A 25,956-nucleotide genomic window follows, 5' to 3' on the forward strand; every position below is an offset into this window, starting at 1 on the left:
ATTTACATGCAAAATGTATTTCTAGATTTCTCCTCTTGGACAGAAGACAACGCAAACATTCAAAACTCCAATCTCTTTCATCTTGAATGTGACACCAAGGGAGCAAACTACAGTGCTTCTTCGTTTTCCATAAAAAGACTTCTGTACATTGAAATCTTTTTCCCTTAATCTTTTTTGGTTCTTTGTTTTATCTGTCAGTCATTACCAGTTTGTTTTATTCTTCTTCCTAATATACTTAATCATAGATGAGTTTGCATGAACTGTATCCCTGTAGCGATTTGTAACTTTCAAACAAGGAGTAACAGGAGTCACCAAATGTACTACTGGCTTCCTAATAACTTAAACTTGTAAGAAAGAACCCCTCTATGGTTTATTTTATGCAACAGTAGTTCGTGTAAAAGTGATAGGGAAAAAAAAAAGTAAAGCATAATAAAGACTATTTTTCTATTGTCTTTAGAGAAAACCTGTTATGTCTAACATCATCTTTTACATTAAGGATAAATACAGCAATTTAAGGGGGTGACAGTTATAAACTAAGAAGAGGGTTTGAGGTGGTGGAGGTTGTTTGCTTGTCATTTTAAGCTGGGGTTCAAGAAAGCCTGATAATTCATTCCACAAGTTGGATGGGAGTCTATGGGAGACTCCCACCCTTGGCTGTTCAGATTAAGCTGATGTGAAATAACAGTACACTGCCAAAAGTCTTTTTAAAAGACAACTCCACCAGGAAAGCTCTGCTTAGATTATGTACTTTCTAAATTAAGACACAACAAGACATGATTCAGTTAAAATGTGCACCTTTTGGCTAACACTTCAATCACATTAGCACTAATAACACAAGCGATCAACAAAATTAACAGCAAAACCACAGAGACTTCTTTTGCATTTTCTAGCATATAACGTAGTCAATGTAAATATTACGACTCAAATGCTGTCACACTTTTAGATGGTATTAAAGATTTTCCTCATCAGATGCTTCCAAATAGTCCACTGATAGAAGGTAACTAAGCACAACACTCATCTGTCATCAGTTTGTACCATGTACATTCTAGGAAATCACTTAGAAACTAACCCATTCCAGTTAAAATTATTAGCAGTGCTAGAAAACGACAGGATAGTGTTCTGTGACAACCCAGATGAAAATTATTGTAGTCATACAAATTGAGTAGTCCTCCCTACACAACATTTGAAAATTCATAATTGGGTATAGGTAAGTTAATGCAGTTACAAAATACATACAGGTGCTCAAAGACTTGTTATTACCCAAGGGGAGAAACATAAAATTTACCTTAACAGATTTACCTTGTTAAATTAACCCCCATTCCCTAATCAGATAAATAAATGCTGAGACCAAGAACTGCTGGCATCCTTGTCTCTACAACAGCTGCCCTGCTTCTTCCTTTAACAGACTAAGACCCTGCCGCTGAGGACACAGCAGGTAACAGGATCACTTGCCAAGCTAGAAGCACCAAAATAAATAAACAAATAAATAAATCTGAATTTAGCTTTGAGAGAGAGAGAATTTCCAGTTCTTTTTGACAAAGTAAAAAACTGTTACAGCAGCCACTGGAGGGAGGACTTGATATTAGAATGAGGATGAAAGCACAGAGTATTTTATACATTGTTTGTGTGAACACAGCATTTTGTTGACTCCCTCACTGATATTTGTTTAAATGACAAATAGAAGAAATTAGATGAGAAGGTTGGAATCCCTTTCCTTGACAGACAGATGTCGAATCAACTATAGCCTGATGATGCAGAAATGAATAGCAGGAAAATTATAAAGCTCTCTCTGAATGGTTGCTTATAGGCAAATGCAGGAATTGCAGTTTATTCTAGGCATCAGTTTCAAGCCCCAGTGATCTTCTACTGCATACACTGACCTGTCCACATAATTCCAAAATACCACCATTTTCTCATCATAATTACAGATCATTTACAATGTGTTATTCTGCACAATTTCTTAGATTATTCTTTTGAAAACATCTTTTCTGTGATTGTTTTTTACATTAGCTACAGCAAGCATAATTCCTAAAAAACCAAGTTACTATTTCACCTGAAGAAATACAGGAAATAAGTTTATTGCCAAGAGAACGTATATTTCTTTGTATGTATGCTTTCTCAAACAAACTTCAGTATTCTAGCACAAGATGTCTTATGCATACGCTTTGCCTCTTCAACTCAATACCCAGCAATACATAAAATAATCTGACAGCAGAAATATTCTGGTTTCATGGTTTCACCTGAGACAACAAGGCTGCATTTTATCATACCCCTATTAATGCAACTACAGAACTGGTGGATTTGCAAACATTAAATTAAAAACAAACAAACAAACAAACCACAACACCCTCCCCCCAAAAACGACCAAACCCAACAAACTTTTGCACACTTAAGGGTATACATATTCCATGGTCTTGTCTATGAAGTGGTATGAGAAGTGTGGACCACCAAGCTTGTGATCGTGCAACAGTGCTAGTCTTCAGATCAGACTAGACACGTATCATGTATTCTGACTCTGAAACAAGTGCACACATACACAGATTTCTACAGACTTCAATTATTCTTCTTTGTGTAAACGCAGCTAGAAATGTGGCAAAAAATGCAGTATATGATTTTGCTCTAAATTAGCAATACCTGAAGTTGTCATTGCTACAAATGTTCCAAATAAAGACTATAAACAATTGTAGTGCTAACCCACCACAAGTGCAACATAAGAAAACACACAAGCATTTTCAAACAGCACAAATCCATCAAATTTATCTGGACATAATCCAAACTGGTTTGTATTGCACCACTTTATTACAATACAGGTAAACTAAGAGTTTTGTTCTTTATAAACTAACACCCCAAGCAAGCTAGGGACAAATATGGGTTAGATTTGTGCAATGTGGCTGATGACTAAGACCCAGTTTTTCAAGAGACAGCTGTGACAGTTTGGCTCTAGTCCCTTCTCTGTACTGGCTCACCAAAGAAAAAAATACATACCTTTAATCTGAGTACTATTTCCTGCCTAATTAGATTTTTATCTATTCCTGCTTTTAGGGTGCTACAGATGACATCAGTAACAAATATGTCAATTAAGGTTGTACTTCACTTTAACTTATAAGACCCTATTTTCAACTGCTTATAGGTTTGCCAAACTTCAGCTCTGAAAGCCAATTATTTCCAGTCTGCTTTAGAGTAAATGGTTTTGAAAAAGTTCAACTAAAAAGTCTACCTCTTGTATAAGAAGGTTCAGAGACGGTATCTTCTGCTTAGGTCTGCTGTTAATGAGCAGCTACAGCAACTCCATGTTGCAGAGATCAGAAATTTAGCCAGAGGATCAGCTTAGCAGTGTGTGCCTCTTGCCATTACGCTTAAAGCTTGCCCAGATATGCTCAAGTTAAAATTGCTTTTTGCACACACTTAATATAGACTTATTAAGACTTATCAGGATTTCCAGAAAATTTACGTATTTGCCCAGAGCATGCTCCATACAGCTGCTAAAAGCCAGAGAGAACATGCACAGAAGGGGAGTAATAAATGCCAGAAGAGCAGGATCTTTAACCACTACAACACAAAGAAACTGGCAAGAATTCCAAAGTCTCTGAATCTCAGTACATCTTCACATTCTAGCAAATGGTGGTGGAACTTGCTGATAAAAGTATGTGACTGCAGCCGACATTAAAGGTTGATTTATTTGCACAGCAGCTACCTTCCAGAGTTATTTACCCCATAAGCTCAAAAAGCAGAGGACTATGAGCTATATGCATTAGCATCCCAACCATGTCAGCAACTCAGTTGTTTACACAAGGCACAGTCAACATGATTCCACACACTGAAATTGTAATTATTTCAGTTTAACTTTCTTGAAATGCTGGAAATGACCTTCATAAAAATATGCATGTAAACATGATCAAATAAACATGTCAGAATAATACAAAAAGAGGCAACACAACCTCAACACAGCCTCTGGGAGGTTTATAACATGATGGTATTATCACCCAAACATGAGGTTCAAAATGATCAGCAACAAGAAGAAAGCTGGGAGGGACGTTTGGAGCTGTGGTGTTTGTCTTCCCAAGTCACTGTTAGGCACAATGGAGCCCTGCTTTCCTTGGGATGGCTAAACACCTGCAACTCCTTGGTTTTGCTTTGCTTGCATGCATGGCTTTTGCTTTCCCTATTAAACTGTCTTTATGCCAACCTACCAGTTTTCTCACTTTCACTCTTCTAATTCTCTCCCCATCCCACCCGAGGGAGAGCACGTGAGCAACTTGTGGGGAGCGTGGCTGCTCACAAGGGCAAAACCACAACACATAATGCAACACTCTTAAATATGCAGAATATCAATAATTAAAGCACATGGAGAACACTACCTCTATTAAGGCAGACAGATAACTACCTAACGAATCAGGCAAGCAACTCTGGGTATAGAAAAAGTGATCCTGCAGTGAAAGCAGGAGAACGCCACCTGGAGAACTGAGTTCACAGGAGGAATTCACAGGTGTTCTTATGGAATATTGCTTAACTCTTGAAAATCAACATGTTTTCAGATAACCTCTTTTTGTGTATTTCCCATATCCTGGGCGTTCAGCCTTAATTATTTGCTTCAATGCTCAGAACTATGGACTGTAGGATTCCTGCTTTAAGAGCTTTGAAGAACCTTCCCTAGCTTTCCCAACCTCGGCACCCAAGATGAATGTACATGGATAAGCAGGACATCAATTTCAAGATGCCCTTCATCACCGCCTTCCTCTAGAAGGCCAGCAAGTATCCTCCACAAACAGCAGTTGCTAGGGTAAATTCAAGGAATTAAAATCTATGAAGAACTAACACCCTGCAATTGAAGCCTCAGAAAAAGCCCATGTAACATGTAATAATGCTATATTCAGTGCAAGATTTGTATTGTGTTGTTCCATTTGTGCATGGGGCTACATCTCAGCTGATGAGGACAAAAAGAAATGTTGAAGCTGTACAATTATTTGGAAACCAGTTCTGTGACATGCTCTTTAATTACAGAATCAGATCTTCCTGTCAGTGTACATCGCAAGGATAATTCACAAGGACTTGGCACAGTATTACTCCATAATATACCTGAAATTGCCCTGTGATAGTTTATAAAAAAACCTGCTTGGATGAGATTTTAAGATTATTGTACTAGTCTGTTTGTTTTAATGGGATTCTGGCTTGAAACATGGGGTGGAGTAGACCGAATCTCAATAGCCTCATCTCTGTATGTAGTTAAGTTACAGGACAAAGTCAGAATTTTTAGTCTTTTTTTAATGTCATCCTCTCTCAAGAAATCCCATGGGTCTGCTGGGAAAGAAAAAGATCTGAACACAGAAAAACTCAATGACTTATCAAAAGAGCCTTCTCTTAGGAGAGACACCAAAATCATTTGCAGGACAGCCGCAGAAGAGAGAAGGTGAGAAACTGTCTGGATCCTCATACACAGCAAGGTATTTCTAATTCCACTCCAGACTCCGTGCTGAAGACGTGCACAAGGAGAGACTAGGGAAAGGTAAGAGGTGCACCTGTTGACGCAGAAGGCTCAGACACAACTTATACAATCAATGTGATCAAGTTAGTGCCACTTTATTAAGGGATACACAGCAATTTATACTCTACAGGTGCTATTAATAGACCCACACCAATTTACACCCCCAGCTAAAAATACACACGCTACGCAGGCTTTGCTATGTAAAAGGTGAGAGGTTAAAACTACTCGTTCACACGCTTCCACCTCCCCCATGATCGGTCCCGGTGTGGTGACCACATGCTGCTCCCTCCTTGTGCAAGCATCCTGGTTTTTCTCATCTTTCTGTCCAACTCTCTTACCTCTCCGCGAATACACGGTTTCTCTGTCTCCCTTGGCCTTGCATATGTCCTTCACAACACCGGCAGCTTCTTACAGCTTCGGCCTGCTCGGCCTGCTATTACAACAAAGTTACTTGGTCTGGATTGCTCATAATATGTCCGTTGTCTTCCAGCCACTCCACATGCACCCAGCTTTCTGTGACATACCCGTTTCCTCCAACACCTTCCAGAATGTACACATGCAAAGAATAATTACCACCACCCCACTTGACTACTCTGTATATAACGCTGATGACACAGAAATACCCAAAACGGATGGATGCTATGTGGAATCAAATCAGAACAACTCAAATGAGCATGCAGGGCTACTGAAGACATCACTTCACCATTAAGATACCTTATTTCAGAATCAGACTAAAATACCCCAAATTCCCATAATCTACACACCACCTCTTTGCAGCAGCGTCTGCCTCAAGAAATCTGCCTTACAGCTCTGCCTACAGCTTTTCCTGCTGTAGGACATCTGTTTCTTCGATTTTATCATTTTTCCCAGCTTACTAATATAGAATCTCAAATGTCTTTGCTCTGCCCTCTACCTGAGATAGCACATGCTATTTGGCCAGCCGAACCAAGTAGTATCGCTTCATTTCAACTATCTGGAGGGCAAAGCAAATAGCCCTGTGAAACACATGCAGTCCACAGATTTGCTTCTGCTGGATTGTCATAAAGCAGCACTATATTGCAATATATATATGTATAAACAATGTGAATAATATAAACACATTAGCCTTTTAGCTTGATAATTATATGAACTCAATCTTAAAATTCCGACTGCATCACACTTGTATTTTTAATTTTTTTACTTCAGTAGATCTTCTTTTACTTTCTATTACAAAATAATAAAAAGAACAAAGATTAAAAAGCAAGACAAGTAAATTTAATTTTCATTACTGGTTCAGCTTTAAAAATTGAAAAATCTAAAATTTACATTAAAAATATTCCATTAATTGCCTAAGTCAGTAACTGTGACCAGACTTCTTTAGACAGCTCTGCTACTGCCTCATCTACAACCTTGCTATCTCTGCCCAGAGGCAAGACTGCCAAACAGCTCTAACCCATACCATCACAGAGCAGTCTAGGTTGGAAAAGACCTCTGGAAATGCTCTGGTCACCAGCCTTCTCCTGGAGAGTACTTCATTAGGCCTCACATCAGGTAAGCTGGGGATCTGCCAAGGTAAGCCTTTAATATTTCCAGTTAGGGAGATTCTATCATGCCTCTGAAGAGCTTACACCAATGATTAACATTCCTAAAAGATTTTCTTATACCCAGATTAAATTTCTCCTCTCATCCATGTAAGTAGAGAACAACTTCTTCACAACTACCTTCTAGGTATCATATAACTGATAAAATCTTCCCAAACCTTCTCTCCTCTACAAACTTCCTTGAACCTTCCCCAAAATTTTGAGTTCTCCAACATGCTAATCATCCTTCTAACACAGTAATCATCCTGGTGGCCACCTACTGGTCCTTCTCTAATATTTCAGTGTCTCTCTTGAAATCAGAGGACAAACCCAGACACAGCACCCAATACAATGGAGGACCCCGTTTGCCTTCATTGCCCCAAGGGCACAGGGCTGGCATTGCCATCCAACAGCATCTCCTTCCAGCTCCTTTTAAGCAAAGCTAAATCCCAGCCAGACATCCCCTTGACTGCACTGCTGTTATAAAACAAAATGGCACTAGTAACAATTTAACATTGTTTCTCAAGTTCACTCCTAAGCAGTATTTACAGGAGACTACCACTCCTAAAAAGTGCTACTTAAAACTTTTCTAGAAGCACATTAGTGCCTCATGACAGGGCTATTTTACCGATACTAAACAGTCTTGAAGCTTGAATGAAATTTATCTTGAAGTACTCCCTTTACAAAATATTTACAATCTATTATTTTCTGGATTGAACCACTCTCTTCTACCAAGTACAGACACCATCAGCACTTCTCTCATCCTCTAAGATTTCCTTTATCATTCAAAATATTATTTAAAATGAGCAACAAAGGACTTCCTTTAACACCTCTTTTATTGTTCTTTGGGTTAACATTAATAAATAATCACTCTCAGGAAAGACAACGACTAACCATTAAGTTATGGGAAGTAGTGGACTCTTTGGACTCTTCATAACTCAGACTGCAATTAGGTACCTTTTTAGAAGGAATGCTGCTGTTAAACACAACTTAATGGTTTGAATAGTGTGGTAATGGAAAAATGTAACAGCTACAACAGTGTTTATTGATAAAAGAACACTAATTACAGGACAATGGTAAACAACCTATTGTGTTATTTCAACTTCATGTCACCTTGTGATTAGGTTAATAATGTCTAACCCTAAAAAGTCATGTAAACAGAACACGTCTACTGAAGTCTAACCATGTTAAAGTTCTTATTTTCATGTCAACATGTATAGCAGTTGATTGTATTGCTTCCCAATACTACACAAAAATTAACACAAGCAAAGCAGAGACACATTATACAGTTGTGTCACATGGAAAAAATACGAACAAGCATCAACCTCCCAAGTGTGACAAGACTCGTGAAAAGCACACTGTAAGCGATACAAACATTTTCTCATGGCACCAAGTCTAGCAGAGTTCAAGGAGTATCTGGACAATGCTTAGCCACATAATTTAGTTTTAAGTACTTTCTGAGGAGCAGGGAGTTGGACTCGATGATCCTTATGGGTCCCTTCCAACTTGACATATTCCATTATTTTGTAACTGTCAATTTTCAATGAAATCTGCACTGAAATAGCACCACCTTAAAGTATCCTTATGTAAACAAGAATATTTTTGTAATTAAATGAAAGCTGTGCTGAGCCTTTGAAGGTCACATGAGCAGTATAAACACAGGACAAAGTGAATTTGCAAAGAGAAGTATCACATCAACTACCAAAACCAATTACAGCACAGCAAAAATTATTAAAAGAAATGGATATGCAAAAAATATGTGTGTGTACATGTATGTATTTATACATAAGTTGGTCACCTCCCACAATAGCAACAAACAGCTTTTAACAATGGCTGTGAGAATCATCATGAGCAGCATGTGGTTGAGCAAGAATTAAGAGCTCATGGTCTCAGCAGTTTGTTTTGTGTTGTTAGGAATTTCTTTCTGATTCTGATTCTTCAATTTGTGTGAAACAGCCAAAATTTATCATCATAAAACTGTCAAAACCATCAGGGCCACAGTCATGACAAATTTGTGAAAGCTGACAACACTGGATATTTCTCATTCCATTGGCAACTATTCTTTTAAGTGCATTAAACACCTTCAAGCTGGTTAAAATCACCCTGCAGATGAATAAAACCTTAAAAAGTGTCCATACCCTATTTCCACAGATAATAGCATACGCTTAATATGTGTGCCTTCATCACCCACAGACACTACCAAAAGACTGTCAAGCCTACAGGTATCAGGAAATACCAAAATTAAGGTTGCCTGCACAAACTTAGTTCAGCACCCATGCAGTCTTACACAAAAAGAACAATGTGGAGAAAATAAAAACAAAGAGGAAGTCACCTCATTCTCTCCTACTTCTCTTAACTTAGCGTCATCTCTATCAGTTTCTGCCCAGTGTGGTCTTGCCTAACTTCTTTTAAATATTCACGATGAACACTCCCCAACCTCCTCATGTTGTTAGGCTAAGTTCATGCTTGAACCTCATCTTGTGCCCACCCCAATGGGCATCCAAACCGCCAGACCTCCTGCCTTTTGCTCTGCTTGCCCCAGCCATGGTTGACAGCCCTGAGGAAGGGAAGACAAGGGGAAACCTCTGACACCAAAGCTGAAGTTCTCCTCTCCATGCAAGGTGGGTGGTTGTGCAGAGGCTCCAGCAGCTACAGGGAAACCACATCCCCCAGCATTAGTGACAACTAAACTAAACATCTGACTCAGTATGAGTATTTTGGCTGTAAACAGAAATCTATTCCAACATTAAACTACTCTTTTCAGGAGAATATTTTTCCTAACTTTTGCCACAGCATTTTACTTCCTGACACTTAGAAAGTTTATACCCTTTCTCTTCGTAGCATCCCTTCCTGTACCTGCAAACTGTTTTCGTATCTCCCTCAGTCTCCTCTAGTCTGAGCAAACTACTCTTTCTGCCTTTCCACATTGCACTTTTTTTTCCCTAGACTTCTGAAGATTCTTGTAGCTTTCCCCTAGCAGAAATCAGCTCAAACCATTTCTTAAATGTGATACCCAAAACTGATGAAGCCCAAGCAATGTGGAGTAGAATGAAATCACCATGTGACATGTTTAAATATGTCCCTTCTAACTATACATCCGAGAAGAATGATTACCCTTATTGCAACAGCAGCGTGCTACTGACGCATGTTCAGACTATGATTCACCTAAAAATCTGGGATTCTTTTTTGTAGAATAACTGCTATTTTGTATTTATGTAGGAAACTAATATAAGCACAGCACTTAGCATTTGCCCTGTTAAAAGGCATTATTTCTTTTCCATTGTTTCTCTAATTTTTCTAAGCCATTTAAAATTCTAAATTTATTCTTCAGAGAACTTGAATCCCCTCCCAGCCTGGTATTCTCTGTAAAATCAATAAATGTACTCTCTACGTCATTTACAAAATGAAAGCCTGTGGGGTTGATCCTGGCTGGAGGCCAGGTGCCCCCCAAATCCACTCCATCACTCCCCTCCTCAGCTGGGCAGAAGAGAGAAAGTCTAACAAAACGGCTGGAGGGTTGAGGTAACGACAGGGAGATCACCCACCAATTCCTGTCATCCGGAAGACAGACTCGACTTGGGAAAATTAGCTGAATTTACCACCAATCAAATCGGAGTAGAAAATAAGAAATAAAGTCAAACCTTAAAGGCACCTTCCCCCCACCGCTCCCTTCCGCCTGGGCACAGCTTCACCCCCAGTTTCTCTCCCCGCTCCCCGCCGGCGGCGCAGGGGACAGGGAATGGGGCTGGGGTCAGTCCCTCAGCTGTCCCTGCCGCTCCGTCCTCCTCACACCCTGCCCAGCCCCAGCCCGGGGTCCCCCCGCGGGACACGTTTCTCCAGGAGCTTCTCCAGCGCCAGCCCTTCCCGGGGGCCGCAGCTCCTCACCGCCGCCCCAGCCCGAGGCCCCCGCGGGGCGCAGCCCCCCAGGCCCGGCCGGGCCCAGCGCGGTCCCTGGGGGCCGCAGGGCCGCGGCTCTCACACGGTGCCGCCCTTCCAGCCCCGGCTGCACGGGGCGGGTTTTCCCCCCGTCTTAAAGCCGTTATCCCGGAGGCGCTGCCACCGCCACCGATGGGCCCGGCCTGGGGCAGCGGCAGGGCCATCCTGGAGCCGGCTGGTGTCGCCTCCATCGGCCATGGGGGAAGCTTCTGGCAGCTCCTCACAGAAGCCACCCCTGCAGCCCCTCACTGCCAAAACCTTGCCAGTGTTTTGTACAAACCCTGTACAGATGGCATAATCACATTTAATTTTTTTCGCTGCACTTCTGCATCTGTCAATGCGTAGAATACAGGCACTCACTTGATAAGGAACTATTCAATTTTTTGTCTGACCTTCCTCTCTTGAGCCTTCAGTATGACCCTACAGTTTCTCCCATCCTCAGTTCCTCATCCCCTGTATTTAAGTGCTTCTCAATCATCTTCTATGACCTCTCTCACAAGCTCCCAGTCCCACTTGGCCTCATTCCACTCCGAGAGCTCCTAGTGCCACTCCAACCCTCTCCCCAAGCTGTCTTCACTCGTACTTTCAAGTGCTTCCACAAAGACACTGCCAGCTCAACTCCTCATTCCAAACTTCCCCTAGTCTACTCCGCTTCAGTCCCCAGGTTTCATTCATCTGGTCATTACAGAACAAGCATGGCAATAACAAAGCCACTGAGCATTCTCCTCAGACCAAATTCCCTGCTGTCCACTTCCAACTGTCACCCTCACCACAGCCCAGTAGCAGAACAAGCACACTCGGTTGTTCTATGGCACTGGTAGATATGTCCAACCAACCAAAAGGGCACAGCATGTCTTGTACAGGTAGAACCACTGGAGATTTTTACATACTAAACCTGAAGTTGATACCAGACACAAACGTAGACCTTGCCAAGTGCCATGGTTTAACCCCAGCTGGTAATAAAGCACCACACAGCCACTCCGCTCACTCCCCTCTCACCCAGAAGGATGGGGAGGAGACTTGGAAAGGAATGTAAAACTCAGGGGTTGAGATAAGAACAATTTAATAGTTGAAATAGAATAAAAATGTAAGAACAATAACAACGATGACAATAACAGTTATAATGAAAAGGGGGAGGGAAAGAATAACATCCGGAGGGAAAGGCGGAAAGGAACACGTGGTGCACAGCACAACTGCTCACCGCCTGCTGACCGATGCCCAGCCAGTGCCCGAGAATGCCCTGCCTGCCCCGGCCAGCCCCCCGGGTACATACACCAGGCACGATGTCCCATGGTATGGAATCCCTCTCTGGCTAGTTGGGGTCAGCTGTCCTGGCTGTGTCCCCTCCCAACCCCTTGTGCCCCTCCAGCCTCCTTGCTAGCAAGGCCTGAGGAACTGAACAGTCTCACACCAAAGCCAAAACACAGCACCGCATGAGCTCCTGAGAAGATAATTAACTCCATTCCAGCTGAAACCAGGACACCAATTATTACGTTTCTTACCCAAAAGAAACAAAAGACACAAGGGTACTGCACCACAGCATCACGCATACTGGAATGGACCTTCGGTGGCCAACTTGCCTAACCTCCCTGAAAAAGCTAGTCTTACCAGAACAGGCCACTCGGGCACTTGCCCAGTCAAGTTCCAAACATGTGCAACTACAGTGATTCCACTATTTCTGAGCCTCATTCCCTTGCTTGACCACCCCCACGGTAAATTTTTTTGAGGGGTGTATCTACCAGCATTTCCCATAATATAAAACATTAGATTTTATTTATCTACTATCCTATGCTGCTACAGAGAACAGAAGGTAAATGCAATTTAGTACTAGCAAAACAAAGAAAAAATGCTAGATTATCTACATAATGCTCCTTTTCTGGAAAGCTAGAGTTTACTACCACATGTGTAAAGTTTCCTTATATTCCTGCTGGCAGTACTCTCCAAAGATTGTCGTTCTCAGGAATTTTCTAAATAATGTTCTTTTAAATGTTTCCTCTGGATATCTCTGGGTAGGCAAAATCTGAGCTTCTCAAAGGAATGTGCTACTAGCTTTGAAAAATTCAATTTCTATCTGATACAAATGAAGTAACAGCTTTCTCCCTCATCTGAAGAAAATGCAGGTATGGGTTGGTATCAATAAGGAACTGGACATTCCATCTCAGTGTATTTCTATTTCTTGCCTTATGCCTCAACCTACTACCTCACACATGCAAGAATTCAAACTGCTGGTTATTTTGGTGTGGTCCTTTCACATTTACTCCTTAGGGAGTTACCCTAATTTTTATGACAACTTAAATATTCACCAGAAAGAAAGACAAGGAGAATAGAACTAGCAAAATAAAGAATTAAAAGGCAATTTTTTAAAAAAATCTTTTAATTACCCACAGAATGACGTTGGGAAGATATTAACAAAAACTTAGAGCATTCCTGCAGGAACATACATTCAACTTATCTGATATTAGTGAAGTTGGTGGGATGATTCACAAGAATGTAATGCTAGAATCAAGAGATAAAACCTATTTAGGAAGGGCAACAATGGAGAACAAATGGCACTGTGTGCCAAAAATGTCGTTGTACATTTCTGAGTCACTGACAACAGAAAACCATGTCTTAAGAAATAAAGTACTAGTCAGGATACTAGCTGGGGTTTGCTACAGATATGAAATCTCCCATAGCATGGTGGTTAAGCATCTATTGCAACTTGTTGGAAATAAAAGTTCCATTATCACAGTGGACATAACACTGAGTGAGATAACCTGGAGCTTTCATGCTGCCATTATCAGAACAAGCTTGAAATTTCTAAAAATTGAAGACAATTTCTTATGCTGAGAAATGTTAAATCCAACCCAAGGGAAAGCTGTGTTCAACTTCATCCGGACAGATAACAAGTACCCCACTGTGTCTTAGAGAACAAATACAGAACAAAGACCGTTCCTGCCCCCAGGTCTTAGAATCAAAGGACATATTCCCAAACACATCTTTGCAAAATGACTTAAGCGGTCCCACCCCCTACCCACGCTACCCCCTCAGCTGCACTGACAGAACTGTATGTAGCAATGCATAGTGAACCGGTACAGAGAATCAGATCTGAGTTACACCAGAACAGGGACCTGATCTGAGTTAAAACTATCTTCCTTTCTTTCCCTCTTTTTTTTTTTTTTTAACAGTATATTTTTAACTTATCAGTTCTCAGATTTTGTTCATTACCTGGTGCAACCAAGGTGACAGAACAAAGCTGGAACATACAGCTGCCACCTGAAAACTCTTAGCCTGATTTGCCAACATGGGCAAGAAAGATATACAGACAAAGCAAAAGAAGGACTCAATAAACGATTATTCTGATAGGCAACAGTTTACTCTTCCAAATTTCACACTCTGCTGTTCCAAAACACAAACATTTAAAATAAAGTATCAAGAAACCTCCACTAATTTTTGACTTATTGACTACCATGTATCAAATACGAGCTTAAATTTATAATTGCTTTACTGATTTTGATGGCTGTGCCTGCCCTGAAATCTTTCCCCTTGGCTTGGGTGGTGGGCAGCTATGTTAACACAGTCTTGCATCTCGAGAGTTATCAATATACAGATTCAGATTTTATTCACAGAATTTAATCATATGCTTCAGTGGGGAGCTACTCTTTCAGTACAGGGATTATTATTCTTCAAGAGAGATACAGATTGTGTGCATGAGCACACCTATTTATCCCTCATTTCACCATCTTTCCATAATGCCTTTATATAATGGCTCTCTCACTACCAAGTCTTCTGTTAACATATTTTTCCTCTGAAAATACTTTTGGTTGCATTTTTACTGTGGTGCCTGTTTTTACTTAAATCTAGTGCACTTACTCAACATCTTATTTCTTGAGATGGGTTTATAGCACACATGTTCTGCAAGAGGAATTACATGCTCATTTGTTTAAAAAAAAAGCTAGGTGGTTTCAGTGTTGCTTGGCTATACTCTAGTGCTTTGGATATGAAGGAATAAAGCAAAGCAAGAATATGGTTTAGCACAGTCTTCAGTTAAACAAGAAGACTCAGATTTGCATTGTTATACGCTAAAGGTGCTACGCACAAATATGACATTCACTTAAACGTGCATTTCAAGGCTTTGTAAAGCCTGGTTTGCAGAACTTCAAAACAAACTATAACCACTACCTTATGTGTTGGGTTTGGTGTTCAATGGAATGTTCAAGACAACCTGGAGAGTACTACTTGGCAGATTAACAAGATCAATCAGAATCACCTTGTCCATCTTCTCAGACAAGCAGTTATTACTCTAAAAACCATGATAGTTTTCCTTCAAGCACAGAGGTATACAATGGCTGCAAAATGCAACAGACCTGCTAGCTCCCAGCATGCAGCAGAAATAAAACAAGAATGTGGTCCATTATGCCTGTTCCTAAGCCAAAATATACCTCAGTTAAGGGATGATGAGAAACAGAAGAACCCATTTTTCCTGTGACCCACCAGGGGCTTTTGTCATGCACACCACATAAAGCTGACACAGTGAAGAAAGCTCAGTAGGCCAGCAGAGTATGTACCTTGCAGCTGAAACGTCCAGAGAATTCAAAACAAATATTTTAAAAGATTTAATTGCAAATGGAAAATGGCAACTTTATGAAGCTTATAATTCATACAAATCCAGACTAGCTGTCTTGGGAAATAGTTTGCAATTTCCAAAGCTATCTTCCTATTAAATTTCGTATTTCTTATCTATATCTTGGAGATGCCTAGGGGTACTTAAGAGTAATCAAGAATATTTTCATACAGTTGAAAGCATTTTTCAGTATGTCCCTCTCAAAAAACCCAAATACTTAGCTTAAACTTTTACTTGAAATTGGCAGTAGACAGAAAATCTTCCTTATAAACAACTGATAATGAAAAAACTACACCCGCCACCACCAAAAGTAGAAACTTGAGCGATGTAACCTGATGGGCCTGACTTTAAATGCATAAGCATCAAGAAACACAAACACTAACATTCAGTATCACTGCTGCTTCAGGCATGGACCTATTGCCAGTCAACAGTGGAACTGGTTAATCTGCAGTCCAACTGATGATGTGTACCACTAGTTCTTATTTTAACCATCATCTCTGCTTCCAGAGAGATGATAAAGATGATAAAAATTTTCTTTCGTTTACCTGAGGAAAAAACCCTATTTGCTCACAGATGAGTATCCTAAATTTACCACCATACTAAATATATTGATTCAGCTAATACTGCAGTTGCTAAGACAACACTTATTTCAGATAAGTATTAAAAATGACTACTTCCAAGCCTCAAACGTCTGTATTAGCAGGCTTAGCACAGGCTGGTCCCCTTCAACTTCTGCTGGGCAACAGGAAGTCAGAATACAGAAACTACAATAACTGTAAAGCAGAAACACCTAAAATTAACCTGATAAGCTCTACACAGTTCGTCTTTCCTCCTTGGATACCCACTCAACAGAATACAAACTGCAGTACCAGAGAGGCTCCATCAAGCTGGAAGCAGAGACTATCCAGGAGAATGTAACCAGAATACAAGTGGTTGCATGAAGACTGCACTACGCCACAGAGCGGGGTACCATCCTCAGCAGCAGTATCATTAATAATTAATTAATAGGAGCAGGCTGCTCAGGAAACTGGTAGAGGGGCTTTCCGCATGGTAAGTTCAAGTGCAAGGCAACACAGGCTGTAGATTCACGATCCACGTCCCTACAATACAACACTTTCAGCCCTTCTTCCAGCCTCTCCACTCCCAACTACAGTCTCACATTGTTTCTTATGATGGCACTTGTACTAGTGAGCAAGCTGCTGCAATGAGAAAGGAGCTTTTCATATATCTCTAGTTTTGTATCAGCTGGATCAGCTTCCCTACCCAGCTCACTATGCAGCCAGCTGATCTACATCCAGGAGGGATGGGGCAGGAAGAAGAGAGGCATGCTGCCCCTTCCAGCAGTGGAGATGTAATGTAAACGGGCTGTGAAACTGCACCATGGGCACTCTGTTAACAGAGCAGGTCCTGAGCAGGAGGGAAACAACTTGTGGATCCCAGTCTAATTCCTAGAAGCAGCCGTAAAAATCACTCCAAAACTAGCATTAGTAAGTACCTGATGGCGAGCCGAGCAGAAAGGCAAAGATTATACAAAATTGAACACTCTACCTTTTCACCTTCCAGTAAGACTCAGTCACATTATGAGAACAGCGTAAGAAACACTGTGAGTAGTTAAACAGTAAGTTCACAGAGTCATCACTCCAGAGCCTTCCTCTCAAAAAATGAAAAGGTGTGTGCATGTATACACATATAACACTTACCATACCCACAGCACTTAAAACACAACATCCATGAAAAAAACCCACATTTTAAACCCATTAAATTATAGTTCAGGAATTCCACCCAGTGCAAACCTATGAAACTGATCTACAGGCTAAGTAGATATATGTATGATCACACTTAGAAAGAGGAAAAAAAAAAAAGTGCCTTCCAAAGCACAAAAAACCACCCTCATAGGGCAGCATTACATTCCATAAGCACATGTTTTCATGCCCACTGTTAACCAATCTGTTTCAGTAAGCGAGTGGAAAAAAATAAAAAGAGATATCAATTCATTCTTTGTATGTATGCTTTACTTCAAAGAATTCCAGGAATCTATTGTAAATCTAAAAAACTCCTCAGTCACCACAGCACATTGTTCCCCAAAGGAACAGTGGGTCAAATTCAAAGTACCAGCAACAGAGTTGCATTCAGAACCTTTTCTATAGAGCTTGGAATGACAAAACCTCTAAAGTCAGCATTGAGTCTTCGGGGGGGGGGGGGGGGGGGGGGGGGGGGGTGGAGGGAGAAGGAAAGAAAAAGTTGTGAACTTAAAAGAACAGAGACCAACAGATAAATCCCCACTGAGTAATTATAAGGAGAAGCTCTTCCAAACATCAGCTAACTAGTACATAAAAGGCAATTCAGTAAAAAACATGGTCAAGTCAACTAGCAGATTAACATATAGTCATAATTGGCTACCATCACTGAAAAAGCAATCCGAAGAAAACAGACAAAATCCAGGCAGCGGTGAGAAAACTCAAATAATTAAAGGTATTTCAGTAAAGCAGACAGAAGCATCGTGCACACTCGGAGTGCTGAAATGATGATGCCCTTGTCCGCCTCCAGCTGCTCAGTACTGCTGGCCTGCTGGAAGTTTTCATTTCATTCCTACGCCTACCAGCATCTGCTAACCTATTTCAGACAAAAAGAGTCAGGTCAACTTAACACTATAAATATTACACCTGTTTTAACCCACCGTGTTTTGATTGAGGTGGGCAGGGGAGTGCCCAGCCCAACACCAAGGGTGGCACACCAGACCTCCAGCAGACAGGCATGCAGTAACTTCAGCCATCACCTGGGGCTTCTGTCTACAGCTATCCTGTGAAGACCAGTACTCTCGTGAGCAAATAATGATTATTACTTTTTTGGAAAGACACTGAAGATCTGAAACACTCAGAATACCAGAACTGTTCACTTCTAAATGCAGAGGAGCATATAAAGACACGCTTTCTGTATTTTACATTGCTATCACTCTGTGATACCCTTTACAGTGTTCAGTACCTTCAGTTGCTAATACTTTAGCCTTCCCTACAAGAGAGCATTTTTACTTTTTCCTACATAATTACAAATAATCTAATGTTAACATCCTACAGGCATTCTCTAACCACAAGCTATCATCAAGCAGCTTTACCATGGGCAGCACAACAGGCTGCCACCCTCCTTCACTCACAGCCTCATTAACAATTCCAAGAAAATATTAGCAGTTACTAAAAGGACCCCATCTTTTTTGCTGTACAAGTGGTGCTTATGCTTCTTCAAAGGCAAATATTGCCACCACCCTACTCTTCAAGGCATCACCAAATCACCACGCAGTTAAACCCAAATACATCCAGTTAGCCCTGTAATTACTATTCATGTTGTAACACCTCTTTGGCCAATGATGGTGTGTCCTCACCAAGGTCTGTTACCTGCTTATTCAAACTTAATACCTTAGCCAAAAACTTCACATAGAAATAGTGCAAACCAGATGCTACATTTTGTGAAGACTCATTAAACTGGCTTGCAGGAGACCTAGCAGCTTGGCTCAGGTAATGCCACAGAAGTTAACTATCTGGAAGGAAAGCGGTACATTCTCCATCAAAAGTGTCAGTAATTAAGCTTTAAAAGAAAAAAAAGAAGCCAAAACTTCTTTTAAAAGCAAAGCACTTGTTTTTTTAAAAGGTACTAGAGATGTGTAACATCCGATGGTTTAGAGTAACAAATTTTGAGTTATTGCCAAGCCAAAACCAAGTAACAGCAACAGTTTAAACTGAAAAATTATCTCCCTACATTTACACCTGGATAACTCAAATTACAAACGTTTCATGGAGGCTTCTAAGCTGCCAGACCAACTAGGAGAAACTCCACTCCAGAAAGAAGTTTTCAGTCACGTATATCCAGGAAAGCAAAAGCAGGAATGAAAAATTACCACTCATGCCCACCTGTATATTACCAAGTCAGGAGAATTATGCTCACACAATAACTTTTTGTCATTTATGACCGTACGGAAAGCTTGTGTTAGGTAACAGGGAAAACTGACAAGTCCTGTTTTGTGGAAGCAGCTGACAGCACCAAAGAGCTGCAGCAATGACTGCGAGTGAGCATTTTGGGGAGGGAAAAAAAAAAAAAAAGCTTCAAGTTATTTGGAAAATTGGAAATTATAGTTGCTTTCTGGTTCGTCTGCCCCTCTGGTACCGAAGCGCGGCGCAGAAGGTGCAAACACGTGGAGCTGCTGCGGACAGAGCGCGGGCCGGTCCCGGGGAAGGTGACACGGTGGTGGTCCCCCGCCGGCGTTCGCACGGGGTCTGTCGTGGCGGGGGGCTCGGGGCACCACGCTGCCGCCAAACCCGCCCGCCAGCGCCGGGACGGGGCCGGCGCGGACAGCCCGGGACCCGACCGCAGGCGGCCGCCGCCCCCCTCCAGCCCCGCCGCCGCTGCGGGCCTGCCGCCGCCAAGAGGCCAGGCCCCACGAGCCCGGCGTCTTCCGCCGGGGCAGGGGCTGCGAGGGAAGGCTGGGCGCCGCCGCCCCCACCCGCTCGCCGCGGCACCACCGGCAGGGCGAAGGCCGGCCGCCCCCCTCCCGCCCCGGCCCCGCCGCGCCCCTTGGTCCCGGCGGGAGGTGGCGGGCCGGGCCCGGGGCCGGGCCGCAGCACGTACCTGGCGCCCGTCGCCGACGGGGCGGGGCGGGGCGGGCGCGGCGCCGTTACCGGGGAACGCGCCGCCGTCTTGGGGTCCTGGCGCCGCGCGCGGCGCCGCCCGCCCCCCTCCGGCTCCACTTCCGGGGTCCGCGCGCGGTGACGTCAGCGCCCGGGGGCGCGGCGGGGAACCCGGAAGTGGAGCGGGAAGGGCGGCGGAGGCGCCTCACCCCCTCGTCCCCTCACCCCCTCGTCCCCCATCCCCTTATTCTCGCGTCCCCCCGCCCTCTCATCCCTGTATCCCCTCACCCCCACGCCCCGCATCCCCGTGCCACCATCGCCCCCGGCGCCCTGTCCCGCAGTCCCCTCAGCCGCCTCCAGCCTGGGCCCCGGTGGCGGGCGAGGGGCAGCGGGGCTGAAAGACGCGTTCGGTGCCGGCGCTGCCCGGCGAGGCGGCAGGCCGCAGCCTCACGGGGAGGCAACGGCCACCGCGGCACTGCCCCGAGGCCGCGGCTGCTCCCGGGAGGGGGGCTTGGGGGAGGGCGGTGGGAATGAAGCCAGGGTCGCGCTGTCCCCTCGGGGCAGGCGGCGACAGAGGAGGGGCACCGAGCAGGCAGGCATCGAGAGCTGGGGCTGACGCTTGGGGTGCGCCTTGGTCTGGCAGATCCCCCTGGGAAGGTCGTGTTTCCACTCCAGGTTTCCATTTTCATAGCTTAGGAATTTGTAAAGTGAAAAGATTTGGGATAAAAGTTTCCACAGCAGGTGTTGTGGGTGTCTTCAGGAATTCGTGAGGACTGACTGTTGTGTTGGCCTATATTAGAACACCGACTGCCATGAGCCTTCACAGCACCCTCACTCTTGACATAGCAAGAGGAAGTGCATTGAGTTTCATTTCAGGGGTGTGTTGTCTTGCTCCCCTGAAAAGCTTTCCAGATTTGACTGCTGATAACGTGCATCACACAGATGCTCAGTGGAGGTGTCCACCTCTCGTAGCTCTGTCTGCACGGGACAGTTGCGAGCTGTGTCTGTCCCAAGGACAAGCGAGATTGGCTGTATACCATGCATGCGACTGAAGTGTTCCACCGTCCCTTAGCTCTCGGTCATGCCTGATGGCCAAATCGAGTGAATGAGAGCCATGGATGGCTCTGGCTCTCTGTGGGAGAAGAGAAAATGCTTCTCATCCAGGTTACTCCCAGCTGCTCTCTCTGTTATGACCGAAAGCAGCAAACTTGTGTGTTTTGATCTCAAGAGCTTTCAGCAACACCCAAGGAAGGAATGAGTGAAGTTTTTCCTTCTCCAATGCAGAAGATATTGTAACACCTTGAACAACATTTCTGTTTACATTTTACAAATTATGTTTGGTATTTTGAGCTTCTCATATTGAGACAGTATTTTCCCTGTATTTTCTGTGTTAGGAAAAAGTGGTGCTTGGATGTCTGCCTGTTGATGCCACACATTTGGGATGCCATACAACAGTGCTGTGATCAAGGTCTAGACTATCAGCTTTGACTTGTAGCAGAACAGAAGTCAGGGTTGGGACTCATTTAATGAATGTTTTTGGGTAACATGTAAGCAACCCTGTCCTCTCACTCAAAGTTCATGCCCTCTCTTTTCACAAGTATTGGCAAGTTGCAAAGTGAACCTGGTTCAGACTGACTTAAGTGTTTTTTGTTGGGAGTCTTAAACTGGTCTGTCATCATTCTCTGTTTCCTGAAGTTCCCACAAAAAAACCTCAAAAACCAACCCACACCAAAAACCAAAACCAAAAACCAAACCCCCAAAAGCCAAGCAACCGAAACATTGAATGTGCAGAATGTAGGAGACAGGAACCGGTTTCAGGGGTGGCATGCCTGAGCAGTACAGCTAAAAAAGTGCCTTGCCCATGATCTTGATACAGCCCTTTATAATTGCAGGTCCAGGGAAGTATCGAAGAAGGAAAAGTTTATCAAAACAAGGGGCAGAGGGTTGGTGGTTTTGGAGATGCTTGACCAGAAAAGAAATATTAACCATAGATTTGAAGCTCTTCATATTACAGAGAGGCAGCAGGTTCAAAGGGGAGGTCTCCAAGTCTAACTGACTTGGACTGGGAGGGAAGGACTGACTGGGATGACTGACCCCAAAATTCCAAATATCAGCAGTGAAGAGGAAACAGAGGTAGTGTGCGTTAAATAGTTATTGGCTGACTTTTATCTTCTGTCTGCGTGTAGGACTGTAGAGTTCTGGTGTCCTTATAGACTTCTGTGTTCTACAGTAATACCAGGAATACGAGAAAAAATACTTATCTGCATGCTTACTGTTGTACCTAAACTGAGTGTTTTGATTCTTTTTCAAAATCTGTGTCTTGTTTTCTTCTTTAGTCTTCTATTCCTCCAAATGCTAGAGCATTCACAGGTGGCTATGGATATGTTAATTAAGTTCAGTGGTTTAGACCTGTTTATTTATTGCCTGTTGAATGTCCAGTAAGGTTCTTGCATTCAGTTTTCAGAAATACGGAGTGTGCATAGTTACATCTGAAATAGATGGAAGCTGCAATTTGCCTACACAAATTCTACAGGGTGCTGTAGAATGCTTGATGTGTTAAAAGTTCTATCTGCATTATTTTCAGCTAAACATCCAAGATTATTAAAACTGTTTTGTCTTAATTTCAGTTCCCAATTTAAGCAAAACTGTCATTTGCTTGTGTGGATTATGTAAAGGTAAGCTAAATATTCAAACACTCAGATGTTGTAGAAATGGGTTCCATAAAATATCTTCCAAAACTAGGATTTCATCCATGTCTGGTAAATGGAGCTGCATTTTAAAGAACATAGAGAAAACAAGGTATTGAACTGCTGGTTATGACATGAGTACTATTCATCCCATGTGGCATCTGAAACAACAGTCCCCTGAAAAAAGAATACATGGTTGTGTAATTAAAACTATCTTGGGCTGCATGTTGTTAATGACTGCCAGTGTGTCTTGAGTCTGTAGGGGGTTACAGACCTAGTTAAAGCAGATGGGTGGATTGAACATCTGTTATGTTGTCCTTCAAAGCTAGGTAGCCTCCGTGACTGTAAAGGAAGCGTAGGGAACATGAAGAGGTTAAAACTGTGTAGAAAAAAAATCCTTTTGGTATAAATTCTTTCCAAGTAAGCTGGATTGCACCAACTCATACCCAGCTGGGATGACTACCCTTAAACTGCACGGTTACTCAATACTATGCAAAGTTAGTTTTTGACATAGTTGTGAACATAAATACAAATAGAAAGTGTGGTAAACTGCAGAGTGGTGCTACCCAGCACAGATCGTGTTGTTCCAGTATGACTGCAATCTCTTACACAAGAGTAAATCAACACCCCGGTGTATCTAAACTGAAGTAAGCGAACTGATTCCCTATGGGGGATATTACTGGAGATGGGGACGATGGTAATTCAGACCAGAATTACCTGGTAGGGTGGATGTGGAGTGGCCGAGGCGGAGACTGCAAAAGCCTGAACTGAGAGGCAGTTATCAGGTTAGACAGAAATGAACAGGAGCACTCTTTGGGCATGGTGATTAGTTTTTGGACATAGTATCTGCAATGTAGTCATTAATGAGGCAGAGGTAAGAATTTGATGTGCAACCATGAAATTTGCAGATGACGCTAAGCTGAAACATAAGTAATGACTGTCTTGACTAGAGTGAGAGAAATGTGATGAAATCTAAGAGCATGAAGTTCAAAATCAGGCACTGAAAGAACAGAAAACCTTTCCTATGAATTTATCAGTCAGGGTAAATGAGGAGGAAAGAGGTCTTTTTTAGGGATATTAGGATTTCTTGAAGACCTTGTGAGACCTTGTTTTCTGTGTCTTGCTGTGATGGTTAAGCCAATAGTCGGATGGTCATGGATCTGCAGAAGACACGCATTTCTCTTTTTTCTAGTACGAACTAGACATCTATCATGTGTCTGCCTGAACTTCATCCCTAAAGGAGTTCTTTCTGTTACCAGGCCTTTGTTTCTTCCTTCGCAAAATATAAATAATAAAACAAAGGCCAGAGACTCTGTTCCTTTCCCATGAAACAATTAGGAAATTGAATTTGAAAGAGAGGGAGTTTCAAAGAGAAAAATTGTCAACTGCTAGTCATGTGAAATAGCAGTGACACTGCACTGACAACAGCACGGGGGGTGGGGATCAAACTTGGAAACAAGACCCAGAGACTTTCAAGAAAGCCACTATACTAATAATACATTGGAAGGAAGGGCCCTGGGATACGCTGGGAACATGAGATAAGCAGGCCAGCTGACGCAAGGGAGGCACCGACCTCTGCAAGTGGCTCTGTGAGTGTCTGTCTGCGGCACGGAGATCAGAAATGCTGTTCTCACTGGGGGCTGCAGTCTGCATGACACAGCATGAAAATTTCAGGGCTGTCAGTATGAAAATACATTGGGGTTTTTTTTTTTTAATTTAGAGGCAAAAAAAGTAATTCAAAAGAACTGTATTGAAGACAGGATAAGTTATTTTAAGACTTCATCATCATATCTAAAGAGCACACCAAGGGAACCAAATATTTGTCGCGTCTATGACAAGTGATCATGGTCTGAAGACAGTTCTTATTACAGTAACATAAATACTGCTTTAACAAGGCTTATTTCAAATGGCTGAAAAAAATGTCAAGTCTTATCAACTCAAAATACTGAACAGGAAAGCTGAATGAAAATATTATGAATGAAACCATTCTGAACCCCAAAACACGAGCTTCTGATGTTTAATACTGTAGCTTAGTGGAAACGGGGAAGAAGCTCTTAATGTCATAATTACAAATGCAGAATAAACAGGCAGAAAGGTAATTTGGTAATGGGTACCAAGTAAACTAGGAGTTATTTGAAACTTAGGTGAGAAAAGAGTCAAAGCATATAAGGGAAAAAGCTGCAATACACAGTATTTTTTATTCCCATTCTCTGCAATGCATTCTTCATGGTGTGCTCTTTGTTGTCCTAGATATTATTTGTTTCTATTGATTTTATTTATATTTTTTGTCTTTTTAAAAGCTGCCTGCAAAACTTCAACTGGCACAAACCCACCGAAACAGCAAGCAAGATAGGACAAGGAATTTGGAATGACAGAAGGCGCCTTGTCTTTTTTTTCTATTTTTTTTATACCACCCGCTCACAATTAAAACTTTATCTCCTCCAGATGACACACAGAAGGTGGGCAGGATTTTAGATGCAGCTGATAGATGATTGTAGCAAGTAGGATGTCTGATTTTAATAGCTATCCTGCAATGCAACTTTCATAAGCAGTTGTTAAATCCTCCTGTGGTTCAGTGCTGTTAGAACATCACAGCCCTTTCTTCAGAAGTACCTACGTTCCTGCTTTCAGCACCTGGCAATGTGAAGTATTAACATCTTTAGTTCTCAGTCGGATTACTGCTGGTTGAGAGCATGCTAAGCCTCACAAACGCACGTTCGCAACAGGGGTACCCAAGTATGCTGAGACTGATCACTTTTATTGTACATAGGTTGCATTTACATTTGCAATAAATGTAGTCTGTTTATTCCACTTGAGCTTTTCACTGAGCCCTGAAACTGAAGGATGCGATCCAGTTTAGGAATCCTTTGCTGTGACAAAAAGATGGAAAGGGTATCAGGGCAGAGAAAAATTCCATGAAAAAATGCATTATAGTTTTTTGCTTTGTCCTATTGACCATCTCATGTCACCTACTTTACAAAAATTGTATTTATTTAATGCTGAGCACTGTGTTTGCACAAGAGAGACTCCACTGTGGAGCAACTTCAACCCAGCTGTTGTCAGACACAGATCT

The 25,956-nt window shown here is 42.4% G+C and overlaps 1 protein-coding gene across 3 annotated transcripts in view; it reads right to left on the reverse strand.

The window, feature by feature from the left end:
- The window catches only part of FAM172A (family with sequence similarity 172 member A), a 266,793-nt gene extending 246,477 nt beyond the window's left edge, over positions 1–20,316 (reverse strand). For all 3 annotated transcript variants that reach the window (XM_037373139.1, XM_037373140.1, XM_037373141.1), the window contains exon 1: positions 20,198–20,316. The gene's annotated coding sequence lies outside the window, so the exon portion shown is untranslated. The remainder of the gene's footprint in view (positions 1–20,197) is intronic.
- Between the last annotated feature and the right edge of the window lie 5,640 nt (positions 20,317–25,956).

The sequence above is a fragment of the Falco rusticolus genome, chromosome Z, assembly GCF_015220075.1.
Source record: "Falco rusticolus isolate bFalRus1 chromosome Z, bFalRus1.pri, whole genome shotgun sequence".
NCBI lineage: Eukaryota > Metazoa > Chordata > Aves > Falconiformes > Falconidae > Falco > Falco rusticolus.